This window comes from Mobula birostris, chromosome 9, assembly GCF_030028105.1.
Source record: "Mobula birostris isolate sMobBir1 chromosome 9, sMobBir1.hap1, whole genome shotgun sequence".
Taxonomy (NCBI): Eukaryota; Metazoa; Chordata; class Chondrichthyes; order Myliobatiformes; family Myliobatidae; genus Mobula; species Mobula birostris.
Window position 1 is genome coordinate 121,032,696 of NC_092378.1, and position 26,938 is coordinate 121,059,633.

Below are 26,938 nucleotides of genomic sequence, written 5' to 3' on the forward strand. Positions count from 1 at the left end.
CAAGCACATTTATTATCAAAGAATGTATAAATTATACAATCTTGCTCACAGTTAGCCACAAAGCAAGAAACCTGAAAGAACCCAATTAAACAAAAAGAATAAAAATAAAAATAAAAGACCAACACTTGAGGTGAAAGAGAAAAAAAGGTCATGCAAACAGTATGAACGAAAAAAGAGTCCTCAGGTCTGAACCCTGAAGCAGCTCAGAGTAGATGTCTATTCTTTACTGAGTTACCACAGCTTTCACTAACATGGTTATAGAAGCAAGGCTGTCAGTTCTTCAGATTTCCCCTTGGTTTTTCTGGAATTAAAGATTAATTCCAATTTACCTTAAGCTTTGGGTTCCTGGGTCTGTGGACCCCTTGGTCAATGGTAAGGCTCACTGGCAGAACTGGGGAACCACTGCCCCAAGACAACCCTGAAGGATTAAACTACCCTGTTAGTGAAAGCTGTCAGAAAAAATGTTTTGAAAGAAACGTAACAAGAGCTTCAAATCAAAACTCTGGGTGTCATGTAAAGTAATAGCTATCAGAAGGGGGGTGAATGGTGGCATTGGAGAAGCGGACAAGGAACGGCACATCATCGATATGTGCTGAAGTCTCTGAAACACAACTGAGACCACATTCAGTGCCTCCACTGGTGAAGAGCTGATACCAATTACATTTATTCTAAACTGCATTACTGGGTGGCCTGCAGGCATATTTCTGTGTCTTTTGTAGTTTTATTCAACAGGAATTGCCTACCAGAGGCAATTAAACCACAAAGATTTTTTTTGCCTGCATTGGTGGTAATTACTCTTAAGTAGGATTGCATTGGCTATCTGTTAGTAGAACTGAATATTTTTGCTAAAAAGGAAAATTTCTTGTAGGGTATGAGAGAGGGAGGTTCCTGGATTGTCCTTTTCAGGACGAACCATCCTGAAGCTACAAAGAGATGACTAATTCGTAGATGCCCTTCAAAAAGGGTAGGAAGAGGCATGAAGTGTAGGTTCCACTTTCAAGCTGATACTCAACACTGGAATCTGACATTGCCTTGAATGTGTGCTTTCCAGAGCATGGCACTGCGGGAAAAGAAATTGGACAGCAAAGTTTGAAAATGCAGTCACTGGAAAACCTATATGAGTTCAAACAAGCATTTCTGTAATATCAATGTGCACCTAGCATAGAATGTTGTTACTTGATTTGGGGGAAAAGACATCATAGACAGGATGTAGAATATTTTGAAAAATGAGATAAGAGAGTAGAAGTCTTGGTACCTGTTGAAATCAACAGATTTGGTAGCATTGGTTTCAGGAGCCAGGGATAGTAATTTGTGCATTTTAAGAGCTCTGGTAAAACTGAAATCAGTGACAGGCAGTAATGCATGAAACACAACTCTAAGGACAAATCTACTTGTCCTTATGCTCAGCAGTCCTCCTCTGGAAGATGCATCAGCCCATGGTGACATAGGTAGAACTGGATGCTGCATTGTCCTTGAGATTAAGTTTAAATTTCACCCCGAGTGCATCCAGCATCATATCATGTGGTAGTACAATTGTGTCAAATGGAATGGATAGACCCAGACTAAAGATGCTGTCCCATTCCAGATCTTTGTGGCATGATATCAGTTTTCACTTGGGTTGCACTCTAAGTCCATTGATACTACAGGAATCACCATCTCTTCCACTTATTTTTCTTAGTCAGGGCAACTCAATGCCTGCTTAAAACAAAATACCATAATGTGCAAATGTTTGCTCATTTTCAATAACTGCTGAGTGGCTGCTGGTGTGAAAATAATTAGCTTGGAAGAATTTTTCCTTATTCTAAATAAGTGATCCCACTTCTCATTTGAGATCACAAGGGATTGAGGTGTGAGGACAGGTTGCACAGATTATGCCTGTGATTTCTTGATTACAGGAAATGAAGGGGCGATTTAGTGACTATATTTAAGGCGATTAAAGGATTTGACATGATGGATGTCATGTGAGAAACTACCTCCCTAGGAGGAGACCGGGATAAGGAAGCATGACCTAAAATTAGTACTGCCCATTCCGGGATGGTCATGAAATACAAAGCTTGGTGGAAACCTGTGACACTTGCTCTCAAGATAGGCTTTTGACGTGAGGTATTAATTCATAGATGATAGATTACAGCATGGAAGTAAACCTTTGGCCCAAACTTTCCAGACTGACTAAGATGCCTATCTTTGCTAATCCCACTTGGCTGTGATTGGTCCATTTCCCTCTAAACCTCCTATCCATGTATCTGTCCAGGTGCCTGTTAAACATTATAATTGTATTGCCCATACCACCTCCTCCGGCAGCTCTTTCCACTTACCCAGAATCCTCTGAGTGGAAACGCTTGTCCCTTGCTCCCCTTGAAATCTTTCCCTTCAGATTCTTCTTAAATCTTTGCACTCTCATCTTAAACCTATGCCCTCTAGTATTAGACTTCCCTACCCTGGGAAAAAGACAATGATTATCTACCTTATCTATGCCTGTCATTATTATAAAGAGTATTTAAGGATATGAGACTTTATGCAGTTAATATAAAAGTGGAGTTAATCTATAAAATGGAGAAAGCAGGCTGACCAGCTACTTAGGCTAATCTTTTACCTCTGTTTTTAAAATGTGTTTAGCCAACTTGCTTCAATTAAACCTAATTTCAATAGTAGATAAGCAGTAGCTGTTGTTATATCTCAACATATTTAGTATTCTGGGGGGGTTGAATGACTAATCATTGGCTCATTTATTATCCACTACAATGATTGAAACCACTTTGTAATAAGTTCAGCGACACTAAGACCTTTAGCTACAGTTTAAATGTTTATCATGAACAAATCAAAGCTGTAATTGTGGAGTGAGTATGAGTTGTATTGAGGCAGTTGTAGTTAAATTTGCTAATCCGCACATGCCATATTCAGGCAAAACTATCATTTGCATGTCACTTCTACCAGTAGATGGAGCTTTTTGTACTCAAGGCACTTGAAATCCCCTGTACCACAACCTGCAGCTTCACAAAAACACTGAGAGAAAAAAATAATGTTGAGAGCAAAGCAGTAAACTAAGGGATAAGGAAAATTTCAGGATTTTAGAATTCAGCAAAGGGGTACCGACAGAGGTACAAGATCAGCCTAGGTAACTGCTCATACCTGTTCTACCAATGAATACAATCAGTGTTGAAATATGCAAACGTATATTAACTGCGATAAGGAAGAGGAGAATTGTATTTGAGACTACACTGGCAAACAGTATAACTATTGATTTAAAAAGCTTCTTTGGAATTTTAAAAAGAAATGATTAGTCAAAGTTAAATTGAGTCCCTTGCAGACTGTGATAGCAGAAATTGTATCAGGGAACGGGGAATTCAGGCAGAATCTGTCCTGGGCGCAGCACATAGACGCAATCACGAAGATGGCATGTCAGTGGCTATACTTCATTCAGAGTTTGAGGAGATTTGGTATGTCACCAAAGGCTCTTGTGAAGTTTTATATACATACAGTGATCGGTGTTGGGGGCCCCAGCATTTCACAATCAATCTTAATGACTTAAATGAGGGAATCAAGTACTTAAGAGTGTGGATGCTAAGCTGGATGGTAGTGCGGTTGGTGAGTGTGATAGAGAGAGCTTTTAGGGCAATATTGGCTGGCAGACTTTGAATATTATGTAAGGGTCTGATCTCCCTTTTTCAGGTAGGTAGACTTTGCAGTGATGGTTGATTCCTAGAATGGTAGTTTTGTTTTATGAGGAAAAAGTAAGCCAACTGAGCCTAAACTATTTGATATTTAGAAAACTGAGAGGTGATATCCATAGACCATAAGACATAATGGGGAAAATTAGGCCATTTAGCCCATCAATATGTTCCACCATTTGATTATGGCTGATTTACTTTCCCTCTTAGCTCCATACTCCTGCCTTCTCCCCATAACCCTTAGTACATATCAGCTTTTGCTTTAAATATACCCAATAAAATATACAAAATTGTTACAGAGATTTACAGAATAGAAACCGAGAGTATGTTACCCCTGGCCTGGATGTCTTAAACTGGTGCTTGGAGAGTCAAAATAAAAGTTCTGGCTTGCAAGACAGATGAGGAGAAATAACTTACTGGAAATAAAGTAAATTTTTAAAATACTCAAAATGTCTTTGAAAAATGACACAAAGAAAAAATAGCCATGATTTCATCGGATGGTGATGCTGACATGATTAGTCAATTCCTGTTTCCATCTCCTTACTTCTTTAATTTCAACATTTATTTGGATTTTGGCCTCAAAGTGCTTTCGGGCCAGTTGAGGACATTGGAAATTCGGTCATTGTTTTAGTGTAGGAGACACATCTGTGAATTTGTACACTTTAATTTCTCATAATTAACCTTGTGAAGAAGAAGAAAGCCCTTAAATCCGAGTGGAGTCATCGGGACACTGTCATGACGGCGATTTTTTAGCATGCTTTCTTATTTTTACGAGGCCGAGTTGCTAGCTCGATGTTCAACCCAGCACGGATGGAAAGCGTGCAAGGGAATTAACCTTGTAATATCGACAAATTTGTTTTGTTTTATTCATGGTTGTTGAAAGATAATGGTCAAGGTATGGGAAGAACTTATTCTTCAAAGTAGTTGAATAGCCAATACGGTTTTCTGCCAAAATATTAGGCGGAACTCACTTTAATATTCCATCCATAAAATACTTTCTCAACCCGCGTAGCACTTACTCAGTACTGAAGTAATTGTAGAATTTCTGATCAGAATTTTCTGAGATAGGATGAGAGTGTTGTGTATTAAATTAAAGCTGATACACTGGAACCCTTTATTTACAGTTGTCACCTCGCCAGTGCAAATGCTTTCCCTTCTAACTTATCATAGGGAAGAAAAGTTCGCCGGTTCTTGTAGGATTGAACTATGCCTGCCATGATGCTTTCTCATACAGAGCCAGAATCTACTTTTAACCAATTATCTCATGCAAATTCTAGGAAATGGGCAATGGAGTCATTTCTTTTAGTTCCCATTGATTCATGTTATTCTCTGAGAACAAATTTATCAGAAGGAATATTTCTCAACATCTCTGAGAACAGTTTTGTTGAGTCAATTTTTTAAATTAGTATTCCAATGAGTTGTCCTGTCCAAAAACAGCTGTTTCAGTATCCTGAAGTTTTGTCTTTCATGTACGTGGGTTAACCTCTTTTACTCAGCCTCTAGCATTTAAAATGAAACTTCCTTTTTTAGTCCTGTTTCCAGAAGCCAGCTTTTTGCTATTATTTCATAATGTAAAACAGTCTTGTCTGTCTTATATATTCAGTGACTTGGTCTCCACTGTTTTCAATGGCAGAGAATTCCAGAGGTTCTCTATTGTCTGAGTGAGGAGGATTCTTCTCTTCTTTATTCCAAATCTTCTATCCTCTGCGGAAGACCATACAATCCATACATCACATTCATGGGTGTATATCCAGGCCTAGTTAAACTAATCTCACTGTGATCAGCAATCCTATTATTCCAGGAATCAGTCTGATAAACCTGCACTGAACTCCCTCAATGGCAAGTATATCTTTTCTTTGGAGACCAAAGACACACATGAAGTTACATATGCACTTGCAACAAGGCCCTGCATAATTTTAGCAGAACATTCATGTTCCTTTACTCAAGGTATTTTGGAATGAAGGTCTACATGCCATTTGCCTTCTCACCTGCCTGCTTTCAATGGCTGTAGTTACAAGATTACCAGAGGACATCAACATTTCTCATTTATGCAGTTTAAGTAATAGTTTGCCATTTTTTCCCTCCTGAAGTGGATAATAACATTATTCTATGTTATTCAGTATATGCCATGCATTTGCACACTCACAGAGCTAGCCTAAACTTTGAAGCGCTCAACGTTTCGGGGCGGGAATGAAGGGTCTCGGCTCGAAACATTGACTGTTTATTCTCATCCATTGATGCTGCCTGACCTGCTGAGCTCCTCCATCACATTGTATGTATTGCTCTAGATTCCCAGCATCTGCAGTACCTCTTGTGTCTAAATTTTGAATCCTCTTTGCATGATCCTCATGACTCATAATCCCATCTAGTTTTGTGTTATTGGTAAACTTAGAAATGGTGTATTTGGTTCAAATCATTGATGTACTCTATATTATAAAGAGCAGAACCCAAGCACTGATGCTTGCGGTACTACGGCAGTCACTGTCTACTACCCAGCTTTTTGTATACGTCTGATACTGGTATAGTCTCCAGCTTTTTGTGTACTTCTGATATTAAGATAATAGGTCTGTACCTCCTTGTTTTCTCTCCTATGCAGCTTTCTTGAAATAGTGGTGTTAAATTTACCATCCACCAATCTGCAGGAACTGTTTATTAACACATTGAATTTTGGAAGATGATAACCAAAGCAGTGTCTATATTGTGGCTACTTCTGTTTTAGCAGATTATTGGCTTTCAGAATCATTATTGTCACAGCACTACTTTTGTTTCTAATATTAATTTCCTGAAATTCTTTTTTTTTGCCGTCAGACTCTTGATATCCTAACATTTCTGGGAAGTTATTTATATCCTCCACAAAGATGGAATCAAATTCTTTTAATTTGCTTTGTCATTTCTTTACTCTTTTTGTTTTTTTTTGATTGCACATTGGGAGAGCTTGGTGGTTAGTGCAGTGCTGGGCCCTGAGTGGTGGTGGTTGCTGGTGTGGTCTATAGATTTACCTACTATACCTTGCTGACTTCCCAGGTTAGTGCAAATGGATTAAGACTTGTCTCAGCAGTGGACATCGAATTAGGCACCGGGGTAGATTGAAAAGGTCAGGGTGGCAGGGCCCAAGTCAAAGGATGGGCCATTTCAGCTTGCTGCTCCACAGCTGGGCTCTATGCTGAACTATGGTGAACTATGGGACTTTCTTTGTGGATTTCAGTTCAGGATGTTACTTGTTTATGGTTATTCTTTGCGTGATGTGTTTTTTTTCTCTGCACATTGAGTGTTTGACGGTCCTCTTTTTTTGATATTGTTTCTTTGTTTCATGCCTGCCCGTTAGGAGACAAATCTCAAGGTTGTATAATGTACAGTGTACATACTTTGAAAATAAAAGTACTTTGAATTTTTCAACTTTGTACCTTCCAGCATGCTGACAAGTTCCTCTGCAATAGTATAAAAAAAGCAGTGCTCAACAAATAACATCATGCACTGTCTCCCAAATCTGGAAATTGCATCAGTGCTTTGGGAGTGACGCAAGATGGGAAATGTTCGCTCAATTTTTCTAAGTGACGTTAACAATCCACGAGTGGGAAAAACGTATATTTTCAACTGCATTACTCAAAAAAAGCACTGCATTATGAAATTGAATTTCCAGCAAAGATATTGCATCATAAAATCCAAATGTTTTCTACTTTATCTGTTCACTTCCAATCAAGATGATGCTAAGCTGTGGACCCCATCAAATTTGTAGCTCAGGCTTAGTTTTTTTGAAGTTAAAATGGATGATTTTGGGGACAGAGAGGGGAGTTAGGCAGTTAGGAAGGGTCTGCTTCCTGCACGCATGCTAAGCTCATTGACTTCATTAACTTTGCCTCCAACTTTCACCCTGCCCTCAAGTTTACCTGGTCCATTTCCGACATCTCCCTCCTCTTTCTTGATCTTTCTGTCTCTGTCTCTGGAGACAGCTTATCTACTGATGTCTACTATAAGGCTACTGACTCTCACAGCTATCTGGACTATTCCTCTTCTCACCCTGTCTCTTGCAAAAATACCTTCCCCTTCTCGCAATTCCTCCGTCTCCGCTGCATCTGCTCTCAGGATGAGGCTTTTCATTCCAGGACGAAGGAGATGTCCTCCTTTTCTAAAGAAAGGGGCTTCCCTTCCTCCACCATCAACTCTGCTCTCAAATGCATCTCTCCCATTTCACGCACATCTGCTTTCACCCCATCCTCCTGCTAGGAATAGGGTTCCCCTTGTCCTCACCTACCACCCCACCAGCCTCCGGGTCCAACATATTATTCTCCGTAACTTCCGCCACCTCCAACGGGATCCCACCACTAAGCACATCTTTCCCTCTCCCCCCCCCGCTTTCCGCAGGGATCGCTCCCTACGTGACTCCCTTGTCCATTCGTCCCCCCCATCTCTTCCCACAAACCTCCCTCCCAGCACTTATCCTTGTAAGCGGAACAAATGCTACACATGCCCTTACACTTCCTCCCTCACCACCATTCAGGGCCCCAGATAGTCCTTCCAGGTGAGGCAACACTTCACTTGTGAGTCGGCTGGGGTGATATACTGCATCCGGTGCTCCCGGTGCAGCCTTCTATATATTGGCAAGACCTGACGCAGGATGGGAGATCGTTTCTCTGAACACCTACGCTCTGTCCGCCAGAGAAAGCAGGATCTCCCTGTGGCCACGCATTTTAATTCCGCGTCCCAGTCCCATTCTGATATGTCTATCCACGGCCTCTACTGTCAAGATGAAGCCACACTCAGGTTGGAGGAACAACACCTTATATTCCGTCTGGGTAGCCTCCAACCTGATGGCATGAACATTGACTTCTCTAACTTCCGTTAATGCCCCTCCTCCCCTTCATACCCCATATGTTATTTATTTATCTTTTATTATTATTTTTTTTCTCTTTCTCCTTTTTCTCCCTCTGTCCTTCTCACTATACTCCTTGCCCATCCTCTGGGCTTCCCTCTCCCCCTTTCTTTCTCCGTAGGCCTCCCGTCCGTCCCATGATCCTCTCATATCCCTTTTGCCAATCAACTGTCCAGCTTTTGGCTCCATCCCTCCCTCTCCTGTCTTCTTCTATCATTTTGGATCTCACCCTCCCTCTCCCACTTTCAAATCTCGTACTATCTCTTCTTTCAGTTAGTCCTGACGAAGAGTCTCGGCCCGAAACGTCGACTGTACCCCTTCCTATAGATGTGCCTGGCCTGCTGCGTTTCTCCAGCAATTTTTATGTGTGTTGCTTGAGGGGAGTTAGGGGTCGGGTTAGGCTTTAGGGACAGGGATGTGGAAAAGTTGGAGGTTAGGCTTGTGGTCTGCGCTCTGCATTTGAAGTCCAGCAATGTGGAAGGGTGACGAGGGGCTTCCAGAGTCCAGGCCTCTACTCTGCACTCAAAATCCAGTGACGTGGACACGGAGACATGGTGTCCTATGTTGTTCTGCCAAGCTAGTTGTGTTGGCACCAGATTGTGTAGCAACACTTGCAGGCTGGCCCCAGCACATCATCAGGTGTGTTGGTTGTTAACGCAAATGATGCATTTCACTGTACGTTTCCAAGTACATTTGATAAATAAATCTGAATCTGAATCATATTATACCTGCAAATTCACTTCAAAAACACATTATTCAATGGAATATTTTGTACTCTGGAGATCTGTCAATTTCTAGTAAGTCTCACTCATGCCTCCTTCTACTGGAAGAATTCAAGTAGCTCTCTTTTCGGTTAATACCCCCAACCAATAGTTTACTGTTTTTCTTTATACCTGTTTCTCTTCGCAGGCGGGAAATAGTTTGCAGTGTCCCAACAGTCCATCCCAGATGTGCAGCTCAAAAAGCAAAAATGGAAGTAAGAGATGCACTCAACTTGTACTTTTCACAACCTCAGGGCAACCCTCAGTAACTTGTAGCCAGTGGAGTATATTTTTTGAGGTATACAGAGGAAAAGCCATTCCCTTTTCGCAGTTCCTCCATCTCCACCACATCTATTATCCATTCTAAAATATCTGAGATACCCTCCTTCTTCAAAGAACGGGGGTTTCCCTTCTTCGACCATTGATGCTGCCCCTACCTACCAGTATCTCCTCCATCTTCCGGACATCTGCCTCACCCCATCTTCCTGCCGCCATAACGGGTATAGAGTTCAAAGATTCAAAGTAAATTTATTATCAAAGAATGTATACAGTATACAACCCTGAGGTTTGTCCTCCGGCAGACAGCCACAAAACAAAGAAACACCATAGAACCCATTTAAAGAAAACATCAAACTCCCAATGTGCAAGGTAAAGAACAAATCGAACAAACAGCAAAAAATGAGCAAATAATACACCGAATATTAAACATCAAGCTGCAGATTCCTCTAAATGGTCTAAGAGTTTTCCTTCGCATCAAGCACATCTTTTTCCACTACTTCTACTATCTTCAATGAAATTGTATTGCTGAACACGTATTTACTTCCCCTCCACTCATCGCTTACTGTAGAGATCACTCTCTCTGTGACTCCCTTGTACAGTTCTACACCTGCCCGTCCATTCACTTCCTCCCTCACCACCATTCTGGGCCCCGTATAGTGCTTCCAGGTCAGGCAAAACTTCACCGGTGAATCTTTCAGGGTCATCTACTCTTATCCTGTGTTCCCAGTGAAGCCTCTTCTATATCAGTGAGATGCAACATAGATTGGGGGACCACTTTGTCAAGCACCTTCGCTCTGTCTGCAACAGGCTGGATTTCCCAGTGGCCAACCATTTAAATTAAATTCCCATTCTTATTCCAAAGTGTCAGTTCATAGCTTCCTCTTCTGCCATGATGAGGCCACTTTCAGGTTCTGCCTGGATAGCATCCATCTTGACGGCATGAACATGGACATCTCTAATTTCTGGTAGTTTCTCCCCAGCAACACCCCCCCACCTCCCCTTCTCTCTTTTTTTTTTCATAGTCAACTGTTTATTCCTCTCCAACGATGCTGCCTGACCTGCTGAGCTCCTCCAGCATTTTGTGTGTGTTACTCTTGATTTCCAGCATCTTCAGGATCTCTTGTGTTGAGGAAAAGCTATTTTGTGTCCAGTAACTCCCTTAAATGGCAATGTTATAAGTTGTGACGTTGTTTCTTTGAGAACAGAGGACCTCATACTCACCCAAAAGGTGGTACTTTTGACAATACTGAAAAGACCCCTCTGCATTTTTATGCTTCTCTCTGAAGAGAGTCAAACACACAGCATCTTGGCTCACAACCAAGTGAACGATATGGACAATCTCAACTCCAGCCATGCATTCTTCAGCCTATGATACAATTATTGTTTGTTGTACCTGCATTAGGTGCAGATAGAAATGCTTGTTACATTCTGCATTTGCTTCTGGGTGGCAGTATGGAGAGTCTGCACGTGATTCAAACTTGTACCATCTTGTTACCTTGTTTTCAGGCTGGATCAGTTATACCACTAGCATTGACAGATCTGTCTTTTATTCCAGTGGGAGAAGAGGCCTCAGCAATTTTGGGGACTAAATTTACTAGCTTGGTTGTCAGCTTTATATCCCAGGGTAAAACTGATGTCTTTAATAGAGTTTGGGCTTGTCTGAATAATTTAATGCATCTCATTCTAGCTGTGGGATCTGGTAACCAGTGAATTAATTCCAACAGTTGCCACAATACAATATTAATCCTGTGTAAATATACCTGTTGGTACACATACAAAATGCTGGAGGAACTCAAAAGGTCAGGTAGCTTTAAGGAAAGGCATAAACAGTTTTGGGCTGAGACCCTTAATCATTAGATCACAATGTGATTTCCTGTGTAACTGGAAATCCAGGGAAGGCAACTGTTCCTGTCTGTATATTTGAAGCACAGTCAACCATTGCTTCAACCTGCTGAGATGAACTAGCAGGAAGGCATCAGATTTATTTGTGCAATGCCCAGAGACCAATTAAATAAAAGATTAGATCTATGTGAATGTGATCAATCTGAACCACAATGTCACAGATGTATTAATTTATCATCATGAATTTGCAAATAGTGATTCAGTCCAGAGAGTGATTATTGAGCACTTCACACCAGCAATATGCCCCCTCTCCCCCTGCTGCTCGGCTCTTTGCTTTTATACCTCACTGTCCCTCCTCTCTTTTGTTCATCTTCTTTATCAGTTTCTGCTCTACTCCCCTTAGTCTGTCCTCTCTCTGCTCACCTTCCCTCCTCGCCAACACCTCCACTGTTCCCCCGAAGCTTCACTGAGAAGCCACAATTCTGAGGTACCGTACAAGCTGTGAAATGCTTGTAATGTAAGAGTATGAGAGGTACTATGTGAATGGAAGCTATTTTTCCTATTGAAATGAGCTTGTAAGTTGATCTCAATTGTAGGTCTACTTTAGAAGTCAATTTCTTTGATATAGCTGTTTCTGTAATGAAATATTATAATGATTGACTTTGTTTCAGAGAGATGACTTTTGAATATGACTGCTCTATGTAACTGAATTACTGAAACTAGATACTGTCAGAGGACAGAATATCCAAAAATATACTCTATTCATTATATATATAGTGAATGGAATCAGGATATCTCATTATCTTCATTCACTGCAGCAAGCAATTTGATACATTGACTTATAATAGGTCAACATTACTAAAGTTTCATCCTTAAACTCTGTATCAATGAAATGCTTGAGAAGCTGTTAAGCAGGGCCCAGACCTGGTGTCCGGTGCCAGCAGGACCCAGGACTTTGGTCCTACGCCACAAAGCCTTTGAGGTGGTTGCACTGAGCTTCAGTGCATCCTTCAGCACGTATTGCCGCACTATGTAGCTGCTTGGGACGGACCTTGAAAGAGACCACAACATCCTTCTCCTGACTCCTCATCTTTTCTTTTCCAGTCCTGCTGAAGGGTCTCAGCCCGAAATGTCGACTGTACTGTTTTCCATTGATGTGACCTGGCCTGCTGATTTCCTCCAGCATTTGGTGTGTGTTACATCCTTCTCCCGACCTTTTTGGCAAGCACACGCTCCATGCGGGGGTGGTGGGCCAGTGACTTGATGCATCACAGCTACCACAAAATCTGAGAGGGACGGCCCTTCTTAATGGCCAAGTCAGGTATTGGTGCTTGCTTGAACGTTCTCATCTTAAGGCATTATGCCAAAAGAACGTGAAATTTTCCAAACGAAGAGAAAATTCAGCAACAACAAGGCCAGGCCCATCATTCACTTCACTGGGAGCAGTAGAACACTTCCCCTTCTTTCCATGGAGACCTGTATATCAAGTGCCTGCAGCCATGATCAGTTTAGATCTCCAAATGAAAGCAGATGATGGCGTGTGTGTCTGCCGCAGTGCAGTCAACAGCAAATGAATAACCTGAGAGCACATCACACCTGATGTCCAAGTTATTGCTCAGCATTGAGGAGGTACGCTGCTCCTATACTCTCACCTTCAGTTTCATCTTGGCTATTCATTCCTAGCTCCTCCTATGCAAATTCTTTGCACCTTGAGGATAATTGGACCTGATGGTAAAGGAAACAAAGGATTGGTTAGAGAAGTTGTGAAATACATTTCCCTCTTGTAACTGCAAAAGACCTTTGGTCTATTGAATTGGCTTTCATATTTATGGCAGATATACAGATAGCAGCACGATCATTCTCCACAATCATTTTTGATTCACAAGATCTCTGGACTCCATCAGTAGGGAGGGACAGTGGAGTAACTTTCTTAAATTTGGCTGCTGACAAATATTTGACTCTTATATATTCAAGTATTATCTTAACCAATGGAAATACAACAGACCCAATCTCAGTGCAGACTGGCGTCAAGTTAGAGTCTGTCAACAATCCATTACTTTTCTTAATCTTTCTCACTTCAGTGCTCCATCTCCCTCCAGCACATCTACTGTTCGGTTGGGGCTAACCCACAGAAGGGTTGGAAAACTGTTTGATCTTTGTTGCTTCCACTCCAGACTCAAGGACATTCCAACTTCATTTGTTGAGCTACAGGATGTAAATGGCCCATATATGCATGCTTTGAGGTCATGGTCTAAGTCGTTTTCAACTTGTTTCCTAAAATGCTTGCAAAACTGAAGCTTACACCTAACTTCCACAAAACAAAAGTACTTTAACAACCTAGTTTTGCTGCACAGCACCACCCTCTGACCATGAAAGTTACGACAATACCTTTGGAAATACCAGGTACTACCTTGTTTTGAAAACCCACTTCTCAATGAAGACAAACATTAGTGACTGAATTTACCATCATCTTCAGTATACCAGCACTGCCTTTGACTTCCTGAAGTAAAAGTGTTTGATGATGATTAGGATCTCAGACCGGGCACAAAACTCATGCTTATTAGGTGGCATTGATCCCTCCACTCCTATGTGTCTCAGAGGCACAAACTATCTACAGCAGGCAAAACAGAGCATTGAGGGGTCTTCTTTAACAGAAAGAAGAATGATTCTGGAAGTGGCTTTTCTAATCCTTCCACTGTAACCTCCTTTGGCCCTCTGAATTCCTCCGTTTATAGTCTCTTGAAATCATTGTTTTTTTCTGTCTCTACTGTTCACAGTTCAAAGTAAGTTTATTATCATAGTATGTATATCTCACCACATTCTTGGAGATATTCACAGTAGAACAAAGAAATACAATAGAATCAATGGAAAAACTACACACAAAGACTGGCAAACAGCCAGTGTGCGAAAGAAGACAAACTGTGCGAGTACAACAAAAAGTAAATAAGTAATACTGAGCGCATTGGTTGCAGAGTCCTTGAAAATGAGTCCATAGGTTGTGTTCAGTGTTGAGGTGAGTGGAGTTATCCATGCTGATTCAGGAGCCTGATAGTTAGTTAAAGGTTAATAATAAACATGAGAAGGTCTGCGGATGCTGGAAATCCGAAGCAACGCACACAAAATGCTGGAGGAACTCAGCAGATCAGGCAGCATCTATGAAATTGAATAGAAAGTTGTTGTTTCGGGCTGAGACCCTTCTTCAGGACTGAGAAGGAAGGGGGAAGATACCAGAATAAAAGGGTGGTGGCAGGGGAAGGAGGCTAGCAGGAAGGTGATAGGTGAAGCCAGGTGGGTGGGAAAGGTAAAGGGCTGGAGAAAAAGGAAGCTGAAAGGAGGGGAAAGTGGACTATAGGAGAAAGGGAAGGACAAAGAGATCCGGGGGAAATAATCACAGGTGAGAAGAGGTAATAGGTCAGAGTGGGGATTAGGGAGGGGTGGTTTGTTCACCGGAAGGAGAAATTGATATTCATGCCATCAAGTTAATAATGTTCCTGAACATGATGGTGTGGGACCTAAGGCTCAGGTACCTCCTTCCTGATGACCAAATGAGAAGATAGCATGGCCCGGATGATGGGGCTCCCTGATAATAGATGCTGTTATTTTGTGGCAGCAGTTCTTGTAGATGTCTCAGTGGTGGGGAAGACTGGGAACTGGAGTTTCAGCTACTTACACCCTGAGATCTAACACCATCATCACCTCTAAGCTAATCAGTAAACTCCAAGGCCTAGGCCTTAATACCCCCTGGATTTCCTCACTCGTAGACCCCAGTCAGTTCAAATTGGCAAAAACATCTCCTCCACAATCTCTGTCAGCACAGGAGCACTGCAGGGATGTGTACTTAGCTTCCTGCTCTACTCACCTTACACCTAGCACTGTGTGGCTAAGTACAGCTCCAACACCAGATACGAGTTTGTTGACGACACCACAGTTGTGGGCTGTATCGATGCTGGTGATGAATCAGCATACAGGAGGGAGATTGAAACTTTGGCTGAGTAGTGTAATAACAACAACCTCTTGCTCAATGTCAATAAGAATGTTGTAGACTTCAGGAGAGGGAAACCAGAGGTCCATGAGCCAGTAATCATCAGAGGATCAGTAGCTTTAAATTAATCAAAAACCTTGGCAAACCTCTATAGGTGTGTGGTAGAAAGTGTGACTGATTGTATTACTGCCTCATATGGGAACATCAAAGCCTTTGAGTAGAAAAGGCAACAAAAAGTAGTGGATTCAGCCCTGTACATCATGGGTAAAACCTTCCCAACCTTTGAGCACATCTACATGAAACGTTGCCATAGAAAAGCAGCATCCATCATCAAAGATCCTCACCGCCCAGGCCATGCTCTTTTCTCGCTGCTGCCATCAGGTAGAAGGTACAGGTGCCTCAGGACCTGTATTACCCCTCAACCATCAGGCTCTTGAACAAGAGGGGATAGCTACACTCATTTAAGGATTCTTATCTTGTTATTTCATGCTCTTTATTTTTTATCTGCATTTGCACAGTTTGTTTACAGTTTACAATTACAGTTCAATAGATTTTCTAAGTATATCAGCAGAAAAAGAATCTCAGGGTTGTATGTGGTGACATGTATATACAGGTGTCCCCTGCTTTTCGAACGTTCACTTTATGAAACCTCACTGTTACTAAAGACCTATATTAGTACCCTGTTCTCACTTTCAGAAGGTGTTTTCACTGTTACGAAAAAAAATTCAGCGCGCGATAAAAGGCAGCGCGCGCCCCAAGCAGCCGCTCTCCCCCGGATTCGGAACGGCATTCTCACCGGCATTGCTTAAACACATGCCTGTGAGCAGTCGTTTGCAAGGTGAGTTCTATGGTGTCGGAAAAGCCTAAAGGAGCTCGTGAGGGTGTTACACTTAGCATAAAACTAGACATAATTAAGCGTTTTGATCGTGGTGAACGAAGCAAGGACAAAGTGAGTTTGGCTTGTGGAAGTTGACGAAGATGATGTTGAAGAGGTTTTGGCATCCCATGACCAAGAACTGATAGATGAAGAGCTGATGCAATTGGAAGAGGAAAGGATAAAAATCGAAACCGAATGAGTAATGATAAAGTACGACTTTAATTTTGAAAGGGTACGTAGGTTTAGGGGATATTTGCAAGATGGTTTGAGTGCTTACAAAGAACTGTATGATAGAAAAATGCGCGAGGCTCAGCAGTCAAGCAAGCCTTCCACATCAGCCACAGCAGACAACGAACCTCGACCTTCGACATCGAGGCGGGCAGTCATAGGAGAAGATGAGCTGCCTGCTCTAATGGAAACAGACGACGAGATAACACCCCAGTGTCCCACCACCCCAACACACAGGCCGCGGACAGATACTGTACCGATTCGCAGAGAATGCAGCAGTAGCCGGGAGGCACACAGCACATCTTTAAGAAAAAAGCCGAAATAAACATGCTAATTAATTAGGCACCGCTCCGCACGTAAATGTCGGCCCAGATCAGAGACGACGCAGTCGGAAATCGGCATTGATCTGGGCCGACAATTACATGCCGGGTGGCACCTAATTAATTAGCATGTTTATTTTGGCTTTTTTCTTAAAGATGTGCTGCATGCCTCCCGGCTACCGCTGCACCCCTGCGTGCTTCGCGGCAATGTATCGGTTGGTGGCCTGGAGGGTGAGGGACACTGCACCACCCCAACCTGCGACAACTCAGCCTAACACACCATCAGTGTGCTCGGCGCTGTCCCGATTCTGGTAAGTTATACTACACTGTATATACATTATTTCTACTTTATATCGGCTGTGTATTTTTACGTGTTATTTGGCAGCTTCATAGCTTAAGGGTTACTGGAGAGCGCTTACGCTGCGTTTTTGCCAATAGCACTTGCGTAAGATTTTCTGCCGACGGCGCTTGCGTGAGATTTTCGCTACGGAGAACAGTGCAGCAATGATTGTGGGAAAGTATTTATCATATCATTCCTGCTTTTACTATATGTTACTGTTATTTTAGGTTTTCTGTGTTATTTGGCATGATTTGGTAGGTTATTTTTGGGTCTGCGAACGCTCACAAAATTTTCCCATATAAATAAATGGTAAGTGCTTCTTCGCTTTACGACATTTCGACTTACGAACCATTTCATAGGAACGCTCCACCTTCGGATGGCGGGGGAAACCCGTACTCCAATAACAAATTTTACTTTGAGCTTCGAACTTCTGTGATCTGCAGCTCTCTCCTGAACAAAGTTGGTAATGTTACATCCTTCTGTCCTCTCAGATGCTCTTTAAAACCCATCTCGAACCAAGCATTATGTCTTCAAACCTGTTATCTCTATGTGACTATATCAAATTTTGTTGATCACATTCCTTTCAGGCATTCTAGGCTATTTTATTATATTAATGGAATTCTAAAAGTACAAGTTCTTGATGTTGTTGGTTGTGCAAAACCTATATTTTATTGAGCTCTAAATGATGGTCATGGATCCCATTGTTTGAAAGGATCCTTCTAGCTGGTTGTGTGTAGACCTGAAACTTCATTGATCTCTGCTTGAACGATAGGGGCAAATACTTTGAAGGCACTTTGATTAGTATTTGAAACCTGGTAAATTTTGGAAACTTTTTGTCCTTTTTAGAAATTCTGTTTCATGGTTATTACAATAACGATGTTGTTTAATGTTCAAGTTAATTTGCTCCAGCTATAAATGGACTATTCTTAAAAGTGAATATTTGGCATGAAATTAAGTGCGTCGCCTGAGTAAACCAACAAACCTTAGCAATGCTTTGTGGTCCTGCCACACCCAATTGTGAAGTGTGGTAATTATTTAAATTTTTCACTTGTCTGTTAATGTGTTGGTCTGATTTTAGTCTCAAAGATCTTTTTCAATGTGTTTTTTTTCAGGATGTTTTACACCATCAAAGCTGATTTAAATTCACCATTCATTCTCAAAAAGTAAACAATAATTTAGGGTACATTTAGTTTCTAAGTTTTCATGTTCAGTGCTGTTGTAAATTACAAAAATATATAGTTACTGGCCATTTTCTGCAGGTTACTGTCTTTGCAAATGCATTAATGTTGCATCCTGATAATTTCTGATCCATCTGCTTAGTAACAATCAGCTAAAGTCTGACAACATAGAAAATGCATTTCTTGCGACATGAATGAAACTTTTGACACAGCAGCGAGGAATGGGAGTAGTGTGCAAGAAAATAAAAGGCAAAGTTGCTGCCTCTGTCTTAGTTTGTTCTCTCCCCAAGGCTTCGTGTTCAAGCCAGTATGAAATTAAGGCCAACAGGCAGAAAAAGAAGAATAACATCTAATTAGATTTTCACCTCTACTTGCAATTTCAATCAGATGATGGGTGAATTTATTACAACATGGAATAAATCTTTAATCTTACTAAAGAAATTACTTCAATGTCACCATCAAGATGTGCCCAATTAATTTCAAAGGACTTCATTCCCTGTAGCAGAGAAGAATGAAGGGGGATCTTATGGAGATGTATTATGAAGGACATAGATAGGGTGAATGCATGCAGGCTTTTTAACCCTCAGGTTGGATGAGACTAGAGCTAGTGGTTTAGTGTAAAAGGTGAAATATTTAAGGGGGATCTGAGGGAGGCAATTCTTCCCTCAGAGGGTGGTTTGAGTGTGGAATGAGCTGCCAATGGGAGTGGTAGATGCAGGTTTAATTGTAATATTTAAGAGAAGTTTGGATATATATGTGGATGAGAGAAGTATGGAGAGCTATGGTTCTGGTGCAGGTAGATGGGATTAGGCAGAAAACCAGCCTGGCATGGACTAGAAAGGCCAAAGAGCCTGTTTCTATGCTGTAGTTCTCTATGACTCATCATAATCTCCAATACAGCATAGAAAAATGTCTTGGCCAAGCACTGAACTGAGATATGTAATCAGATAATCAGTTGTTTTGTGTTGACTGAAGGATAACTTGTGTCGCAGACACCAAACTGATACTAAACTTAGTGTAACTCTGTTCAGACACCTTATTGACCACTTCCTTTGCTAGTATTTGCCATGATGTCTGAACTGCTTATCATCCTATCTGTAAGTTCTGTTCTGAAGAAAACACTTCATTAAAGGAAAGAATATGATACAGGATGGATTCAGTTTTGGAGGTTTCATGCTACATCTCCATCCTCACTGTGCACGCGCACTTTGCTCGCTGTAGTTCCATTCCCTGGGGCAATGACCTCCCTTGCAGTTTGGTGACATTTCCTTATAGGATTTACTTCTGTCTTTCTACTCCTGACATTTTTATATTTCATAAGTAACAGATATTGAGTCAGAGCCATACAGTCCATTGAGTCCATGTCATGCACCTATTTATATAAATTACATTTGTATTCTCTTCATATTCTCCTCAGCCGAACCTAAATTCTACAGAACATCTATGCCCAATCTACACTGGCCAATTAATCTACCAACATGCACATTTTTGGAATATGGGAGGAAACCTCAGCACCCTGAGGAGACTCAAGCAGTCGTAATGAGGTTGTGCAAATCCGCATCGGAGGTTTCGATTGAGCACAGGTCACTGCTGATGTGAGGCAGCAGCTAGTAAGCTGCATCACTGGCCCAGTCAGTGTTAAAAGTAAATTATTTCCTTTCACATCCCATTGATTTGTTTTTTACTGGTTTGCCCACATCTTTGACTTGATGTTTAGTCCCCAATTCTTGAAGATTTCAGGGCAATCCAAGAGGACTAGTAGTCCTAGCCAAATGAAAGTATTTTATAAAAACATTAATGTATTTATACTTTGGTTGAATGAGAAAACTATTGCAGGAGTGTCAGTGGTGGTACTGAAAGCTATTTGACAATGTAAAGGTTGTCCAGACTGCGCGTGGCTGGCACAAGTTATGCTTCTGGCTTATCCAAAGATCACATACTGTAAGCCTGGCTCCAACAACTTCATGTTTAACTTATGTATACTTTGCTTCTGTCTGAAGTAATTGCTTAGTTTATTTGTTAAAGGGATCTATTTTCTCAGTGTTGATATAATGCATCTTTAAAACTTGGTAGATTACTACTTCTTAATGCTTTATTGGCTCTGAACTGGGATTTCCAGCATATTTTAGGCCCTCCAATTTTGATAGATATTTTGTTTGTCTGCTTCACACCCATCAAAGCTAATTCAACTCACATTCTACAAAGGAATTCATTTACTTCATGTTATGAGCTGAGGTTCATTCTGCCTGTAACTTCAAAGTTTTGCAGGCTTATTTGTTTTTTTGAATTTTCAATTATATATGTAGTACCTATTTATTGTTACTATTGTATTTTTATAGTTTTTCAACCCAAGCAGGTAAAACCCAAGGTACAGGCATAGCCAAGCACATTCATTTCTCAATTGCTAGGAACTTTTAACTATTCTAGTGGTATTTAGTATTGTGGCTTTCTGGAGATTTACATAAACTTTACTGGGTAGACCTAATTGTTTAATGTTATTGTGTAGTAATTTTGGGATGATATCAGCTGTAGATGTTACTATTAGTACAATGTATCCTCCATTCATGTTCCATAGTCTATCAATTCCCTTTTTTAATTCAGCATATTTCTGCTGTTTTTCACTTATTGATTTCTATATGATATGTGTGTTTGGAATGGTTATATCTATTGAGTAAGTTCTTGCCTGTTTCTCCTGTATTACTATTTATGGACGATTACTATGGATTGTCCTATCTGTAATAACAGATAGTTGTAATATAATCTGTGGTATTCTGACTCTAAAACTGAATCAGGCTTGTATTTATAGTAAGGTATGGTTTCTTTTATGAGTTTGCATCTTAAAGCAAGATTTTGATGAATGATGTTTGCCACTTGGTTATGTCCGTGTAAGTACATACTAAGATTGCGTTAAACTACTACAGGATCTTGTAATGTGTTAGATTGTTTCTGTTTTTTCCTCAGCATTTTCTACATTTATCATCTTGAATTTGTTGGTCTTTTATTATGTATTTTTGATCATTTTTTGTGTTAACTGCCTGGTTCTATATTGCCACAAGGAACCCTTCTTTTTCTGGGAAGAGGTCTCCAACTCTGAGCCAGGCGTTCAATGTTTCATGTCAACATCTAGTCTGCTCAGATTGTGCGGATGTCTTCCATGGAAGGTCAGGCTCTTCCTTTCGTTAATTTTTTCTTCGATAGTGATAATTTCTTCATTTTTCTGGGTTGTGTTCTCATTTATGTTCAGTCGTGTTTATTTCTTATCAGAATTGCATATGCGTGCAAGGAGTGCTGATTCCTGTTTTCATTGCTGAAGATATATCCTTAGAAGTTTTATCTGACTGTGTGTAGATTTTAATGTCTGTTATTCCTCTTCCCACTTCTGTCCTGGGTAGTGGTAATCTAAGCACACTAAGTACACATTGTTTTCTGAAATGCGTCACTTCAGTTCTTATTTTTCTTTGTAAATTTTCCAGATCAGTTTCAGACCAAGATATTATGCCAAAAGAATACATTCATATAAGTATAGTGAAGGTGTTTATTGCCTTTGTTATATTTTTACTGTTCAGCTCTGTTTGGCAAATGTTCTTGAAGTAAATTCTGTCAAAAGTTTTTCCTTTACCGCACTATGATCTATTTTCTTTCTTTGTTGATATCACAGAAACTTATAAGTTTCATATTTATCCATCAGTTGTATCGTATCCTGCCTCTCTGTTTTGTATTCTATTAGCTCTATCGCACCTTGCGTTACGTTTAATATCCTGCACTTATCCAGTCCAAAGTTCATCTTTATATCTTGTGAATATAGTTCTAATATTTGAATTAATTGGTTGAGCTTAACTGATGAAGGAGCATATAATTTCAAATTACCCATGTATAGAAGATGTGTTAAGGTAAACAGTAGTTCTTTTCATTGTTTCTGATTTGCTACCCAATTTTCATTCATTTCAGTAAATTAGAGTGTGGATTTAAAGCTAGATAGAACCATAGAGAGTCACGTTGGAAAATGCCTCGGTTTATTTTGATAATGGTGGTTGTTCTTTTTTGATTGTTAATAGACAGGGTAATTATAGTATGCCAATGCTTCCTCAGATGTTACAGGAATTTCACAAGTAGTGGGTGTAATTTATATATATATTAAAAACTAATATTAACAATTATTATTATGATTAGTATTATTATTGAAATAAAGCACAGACTATGCCTTTCAGGTTCTTCAAGTGATGTTGCCCAGCAACCTCTAATTAACTCTAGCCTGATCATGGGACAATTTACAACGACTAATTAACCTGGTATGTCTTTGGACTGTGGGAGGAAACTGGAATGCTCAGGGAAAACCCACACATTCCACAGGGAGGACGTACAGACTCCTTACAGATGATGTCAGAATTGAATTCTAGACTCCAATGCCCAGAGCTGGAATTGTGAGTGTCTGTGCTGCAATGTGATTTTGCTTTGTTTCATTTGGCAAGGATTACAAGTATTCAATATTCAACGGTTAAGGTAACGAGTAACAAGTAAAAGATTGATACACAAGATAAAGAGAAATCTCTAATCCGCTGTGCCTGAAAGTACAATGGGAGTGTATTCAATGGAAAGGTAAAAGCTTTGTACAAATGACGAAGCAATGCAAACAAAAAAATCTTAGAATTTTTCACAGAAATGCTGGAAATACCCAGCAGGTCAGGCAGCTTCTGTAGAAAGAGAAATACACTGTGACCACTTTATTAGGTACACCTATACACCTGCTCGTTAATGCAAATATTTAATCAGCCAATCATGCTGCAGCAACTCAATGCATAAAAGCATGGAGACACGTTCAAGAGGTTCAGTTGCTGTTCAGGTCGAATATCAGAATGGAGTGCCATGGTAGCATAGTGGTTAGTGTAATACTATTACAGCTTGGGATGTCAGAGTACAGAGTTCAGTTCTGGCATCCTCTGTAAACAAGTTCCTTCCTGTGTGCACGAGATTTTCCTTCAGGTGAACCAGTTGGGCATTGATAAATTGGTGGGTTCCTGGGTGGCATTGCTCAAAAGACTGAAAGGCCCTGTTCTGTGCTATATCTTTAAATTTAAAAAAATAATTGTGCTTTCAGTGACTTTGACTATGAAATGATCGTTGCTTCCAGGTAGGGTGGTTTGATTATCTCCCAAACTGCTGACCTCTGGGTATTTTCATGTGTAACAGTCTCTAGAGTTTACAGAGAATTGTGCAAAAAAACACACAATAAAAAAACATCCAGTGAGAGGCAGTTCTGCAGAGAAAACACCTTATTAGTGGCAGAGGTCAGAGGAGAATGGCCAGACTGGTTCAAGCTGACAGGAAGGTGATAGTGGTAGTCCTTCGGATTCGAAGAAGACACAGAAACCTGTGCGTGATGGAGTTTGAAGTGGAACAGCCGTTGCACAGGGGCAATCCTACCCTCTTGGCAGAAGAGACCTTGATCCAGTGGCACGGACAACCGTTACAGCTGGAGACCCCTCCTGCTGCAGTGGATGACCAGGACGTCTTAAGTGTCTTGCCGTGCTCTTAGCTCTCCACAACGCCCGCTGGGCCTGCCTTCCTGACCGTTGGACCATTAATCGGTCTCCTCCGCTCAATCTGCCATGGCCAGACTTCACACGCTGGGATAGGCATATCCCCTACCTCACCGAGGGTCGAAGACCCGTCTGCTACCCTCACCTGGTTTGGCCCATCTGCCGAGACGGTTTACCGGGGTGTGGCCGCTGCGCGTGTTACAGCTACTTGGAGCCACAGGTGAGAGCTGAAGGCCAGGTGGGGACCAAAGGTGGATGAGCTGCCCTGAAAAGGGCACGGCAGGCCTCACACTACCAGAGGTACTACCCCTCCCTAGACCCCCATACACCCCGGAAGGTGATAGTAACTCATATAACCACACATTACAACAATGATATGTAGAAGAACATCTCTGAACATACAACACATTGAATCTCAAAATGGTTGGGCTCTAGCAACAGAAGATGACGAACATACACTCAGTGGCCACTTTATTAGGTACAGGGGGTAACTAATAAAGAAACTGCTGAGTGTAGGTTTAATATTCCAGGTCAAGGAACTGGGAAACAGAAAACAAGCTATTATTCAGTTGCAGCAAATACATGGGAGACGTTGTTGGGACATACTGTAGGAAAATATCAGTTATAATGTGAGGGCAGAATAGTCATGGGTAAATTAATCCTCTGGTTAAATGAGTTAGCAGATGCTTTTGCCGATTGATAATGAGGACAAAGAAGTGTATTGTGTTGCAAATAGAAAGGATTTGGCACACTCCCAGTAAATTAAGGTGTGATAATGTAGAAAGCCTTAACCAACATAACAAGTGGATGATTTACAGCAGAAGTGCGTACTTCTGGGACAGACAGAGGAGATGAGTTTCCTGAGATTGACGACTTTGATATTGTGTCTGGAAGGCTACAACATGCCCAGAGAGAAGATGAGGTGCTATTCCTCAACCCTTCACTGGCCTCGTTATAACAATGTACAGATAAGTCTTACGTTGACAGGTAAGTCTGAGTGGCAGGCAACTAACAACTCAGTTTCACACATGCAGACTGAATGTAGGTGCTCCAAAAATTGTTCAGATAATCTGTGATAGTCTCTCCAGTGTAGAATAGAGTATAATTATCTGCTCCATTCTCAATCTGAACTGTTTGTGCGGCTTCCTGCTGTGTTTCAAACAAGGCCCATGTAAACTTGATGGACTGAACCTCATCTTCTATCTTGACACAACACTGTCTTCTGGATTCGAATATTGAACTCTCTGACCTCAGGTGGCTTGTTTTCTCCCTGTGTATCAGAATAGTACATTATCCATTGGTATATCTGTGAAGGTTCTCAGTCATCCAGGTCATTGTATATCAAGCAGTAGTAAATTGCTGGACTTATATGTTGTCTAGAACATGTTTCCCCACTCATCTGAGAGGCTTCTTCAGTTCTGATCCATGATGGATAATTTTCTGGCTTAAAAACATCTCTACCTTGATATCTCCACAACAGTTCACACATCCATTCATGCATTACCTCTATGACTCTTAACGACTCGTATATGATTGCTATACCTTTAAGCAACTCACAGAGTTTATGAGCTGGAAAAATACCCATCATAGATCAGAACTGAAAAAGCCTCTCTATTAGCACACCCGGATTTGGGCATATTCCACAGCCGCACCATTTGAAATACATTACTCTTGTTTGTATTATCATTCTCTCAACTGCCCCAGTAGCTCATTTGCCCATGGGACTTATCCCCACAGTAAGACTGGTCTCATCTTGTCATACACACCTCTCCCAACTATTCCTGAAATTTAATTAGCACCTTGTTTTCTCTCTTTTCTAGTTCTAACAAAGGGTCTTTGATCTGCAACATTGACTCAGTTTCTCATTCACCTGCTGAATATTTCCAGCTTCTTCTGTTTTTGTTTAAGGTTTAGACTCAGTTCCTCAAAATTATTTCCTGTCAAAGAAGAAGTACTGGAATCTTTTATTTGATCTTCCCTTACTGCAACTCACCATTTTAGCAATATTTTAGTGTGCAAAGCTGCTGATTGTAGTCCAACAAATATTTTCTCTGCTATCCAAGATCATCCATGCACACTATTATTAGTTAATTTATTTGTGGTAATATTGCTTTGTGTTGTATGAGATATATGTACTGTGTTGTACACCTTGGTCTGGAGGAACATTGTTTCGTTTAGCAATATAAAAGTATATGGCTGAAATGACAATAAACTTGAATTTAAAGAAGTAGCTTGCATTTTTGAAACAACTTTTATGATCTCTAAATGTCCAAACTATTTTTAGCTCTTAAAGTAGCGTTATCCCATTGATCACATGGGTTTCCCCCCAGGCACTCCGGTTTTCCTCCTGCATTTCAAATATGTTTGGGCTACTAGGTTAGTTGGTCACATGAGTACAATTGGGTGGGATGGGTTGGTTAGGCTGGAATGGCCTGTATGTGCTGAATGTGTTGCATCTCTAAAGAAGAAAAATAAAAGTAGCTTTATAGTGCTATCATAGTCACAATGTAAGGAAGTGAATTGTTCTGGAGTGAAGGAGGATAAGGCGTGACTTGCTAGAGGTGTACAAATGATAATACATTAGTGGCATTTAAGATATTGTTAGATAGGCAAATGCGTGATAGAAAAATGAAGGGCTATGTAGGAGGGAAGGGTTAAATTGATCTTAGAGCAGGTTAAAGTCATGACCATAAGACTACAAGACATAGGAGCTGAATTAGGCAATTTGGCCCATCAAGTCTTCTCCACCATTCTATCTGATGTAGTATTAAACCTCGCAACCCCATTCTCTTGTCTTCACCCTGTACCATTTGATGCCCATACTTATGAAGGACATTATCAACCTCAGAAGTAGATATAGCCAATGACTTGGCCTCCACAGCCGTCTGTGATAATGAATTCCACAGATCCACTACCCTTTGGCTAAAGGTTGGCACAACATCGTGGGCCAAAGAGCCTGTACTGTTCAGAGGAGGAGAGAGTCAGCAACATCAAATTCCTTGGCGTTATCATTTCAGGTAATCTGCCCTATGCAAAGCACATGTGCAATTATATTA

General features: G+C 40.8%; 2 protein-coding genes across 2 annotated transcripts in view; one reads left to right on the plus strand and one right to left on the minus strand.

Moving 5' to 3' along the window:
• The window catches only part of LOC140203032 (cholesin-like), a 436,104-nt gene that overhangs the window by 224,770 nt on the left and 184,396 nt on the right, over positions 1-26,938 (plus strand). The window lies entirely within an intron of this gene.
• The window catches only part of LOC140203031 (probable G-protein coupled receptor 146), a 155,809-nt gene continuing 137,511 nt past the window's right edge, over positions 8,641-26,938 (minus strand). Inside the window, exon 2 of the transcript XR_011887270.1 lies at positions 8,641-13,145. The gene's annotated coding sequence lies outside the window, so the exon portion shown is untranslated. The remainder of the gene's footprint in view (positions 13,146-26,938) is intronic.